This window comes from Gavialis gangeticus, unplaced genomic scaffold (assembly GCF_001723915.1).
Source record: "Gavialis gangeticus isolate Ggan-Ray unplaced genomic scaffold, GavGan_comp1, whole genome shotgun sequence".
Taxonomy (NCBI): Eukaryota; Metazoa; Chordata; order Crocodylia; family Gavialidae; genus Gavialis; species Gavialis gangeticus.
Window position 1 is genome coordinate 160,868,271 of NW_017729032.1, and position 2,796 is coordinate 160,871,066.

Sequence of the window (2,796 nt, forward strand, 5' to 3'; positions counted from 1 at the left end):
CTCACCAGCGTTTAGCCCGGTACGAAGTGACTCTGCTAGCTGCCGAAAACGTGCGCATCTCACGCTGTACTAGCTTAACCCAGCCTCGCTTTTGCCTCATCCCAAAGATGGAGAGCCACATCACAACTGCTGCACCATCGTTCGCATAATGGAAAAGCCCCGAGACGACCTCACTGATGTGCTCCTGAACAATCCTGACTTAGTCTTCTATGTGGATAGGTCCTCCTACATAGAAGCTGGAGTTCGTCGGACTGGGTATGCAGTTGTCACTGACTTCAACATCGTTGAAGCAAATCCCTTATCTCCCCGGTTGAGCGCACAAGCAGCTGAACTGATTGCTTTAACTCGTGCATGTGAACTGGCAACCGGGATGACTTTAAACGTATACACTGACAGTCGGTATGTGTTTGGGATTTGCCACTCCACCGGGCAATTATGGAAACAGCGAGGCTTCGTTACTTCTTCCGGAGCAAAGATTGCAAATTGCACTCAGGTTTCTGAGCTCCTGGAAGCCATCCAGAAACCCAGACAGATAGCTGTAATGCATGTCGCTGCACACACTGGCGGGAGCATGCCTGAGGCTAAAGGAAATGAGCGGGCGGATGCTACTGCCAAAGCCGTCGCTCAGCAACCCATAAGTCTCAACGCCCTTGCTCCTGTGTGGGAAAAACCCAGAGCCTTAGAAGGATATGAGCAAGCATGCAAAGGAGAAGAAGAAGACTGGAAACGTATCTATGGGGCTTATTCAAAGGATGGACTGTGGTACACTAGCGATAACCGCCCCATCTTGCCTAAACCACTACAGCGGCCCCTGTGCCAAATAGTCCATGGGCAAGGTCATTATGGGACAACTGCCATAGCTGAAACCATTCTCCAAGTTTGGTTTGCCCCTGGGATCCATGCAGTGGCTAAACAAGTGACCAGCATCTGCTCCACTTGCCCAGCGTTCAACTCTGGCCCAGAGAGAAAAGCCCCACCTGGGGGCCGACCTTGGGCATATCAACCATTTGAGAGACTGCAAATAGACTTCATCGAACTTTCCCAGTGCCGAGGATACAGATATGCCTTAGTAGTGCAAGATCAGCTCACCCACTGGGTGGAGGCGTTTCCTGCCACCCATGCCTCTCATCAGCAAGTCGCTCATGCACTTCTAAAGGACATTATTCCGCAGTTCGGCATACCCCAAGTCACTGACTCAGATCAAGGAGGTCACTTCACCTCCCAGGTCTTACAAACAATTTACACATGGTTGGGAATCACTAGGCAGCTTCACACCCCTTATCACCCTCAATCATCTGGAGGGGTGGAAAGGGCAAATCGGATTCTAAAAACCCTTCTAGGCAAAGTGTGTTCAGAAACTCAGCTAAGTGGCCCGAGGCATTGCATCTTGCACTGTTTGCTATGCGAAACGCACCTAGAGCTGATGTTAAAATATCTCCCTATGAGCTTTTGTTTGGTCATCCACCCCCCATTACCTGTGGTTTCCTTCCGCCAGCTACAGGATTGCTAGCGGGGGATGAGAATTTAACCCATTATGTGATTTCTTTGCAGAAGCAGCTTACTACTTTACAGCGTTGTGCTCCCGTTCAGCAACCTGTACCCTTTGATTGCAAGATACACCCCTTCAGTCCCAGTGACTACATGTAGGTCCGTGTTCCGTGATGGAAAAGTTGCCTAGAGCCAACATGGGAAGGACCATACCAAGTCCTACTAACCACACACTCCACAATCAAAATCGCCAAAAGGAATTCGTGGATCCATCACACACACGTGAAACCTGCAGTGTTTACCCCAACAAAACCTCATCGTGTACCTCCCCTTCGGCTGCGGAATCCAACAGTCAATGGACAATATGTGCCTTGCAAGTACTGTCATAAGTACATTTGTGTTAGTAGTCTGTCTATCCACATTAATTGGTTGCCCCTGCAGTCTCACCCAGTTCGCAGGAGTCTATCCTGGCACCCAACTAGGGTATAGTAACACCAAACAAGTTTGAGACAAAGTTAGTCAAGTCCCGCCTGAGGTTGCTTCTGCTGTCATGTACAGGTCCAGTGCTTCCCCAGGTCACTGTAAGCTGTATGGGTATTACACTAATAGCCATGAAATTTGGTGTGCAGACCCCACCACAGAGGCAAGTCAAGCTTACATCCAAAGTAAAACTACTAACCCTGGGGAACAATCATTCTATTTCAAAAGTGGAATGGGAACCTCGGTTTGGCGAGTGTTGTCCCCTAAATTACTAGCTATCAATCCTCACCAAAATGTAGAATGACCTCATAATGCTCTTGTGGAAATGACCAATTCCTACGCGAGTAACCTAAACTTCTCAAACTGTTGGGTGTGTACTCGACTACCCAAGCATCCCAGCGTAGGTATTCCTCTCATTGGTCTTGGCCTTGGTTCATTCAGTTATTCTTCTATTAGCAAGAGCACCCATAACGACAGTAAATGGTATTATGAATACTGGTTCCTTAATGAAGTAATCCTCCCTGAAGATTCTGTGTGCTACTACAAGCCACGTCTTGGTAGTTTTGATGTGTTTGTAGGGAATGCCACAGCAGGTGCTTGTAATATAACAATAACCTTAGACCCATCCTCTCTCCGATGGCAAGGTAATGGACCTGTACATGTTGGGCATTATTGGCTTTGTGGGAAAATTGCATTTAAGCATTTGCCACCCACCTGGTATGCGCACCCTGGGTGTAGTGATCCCAGACATGACACTTCACCTGAACACGTCACTTCAAGGGTAGCACCAAAATCGCCCACATCAGTTCCGATGAGGGGCAGGCCTCA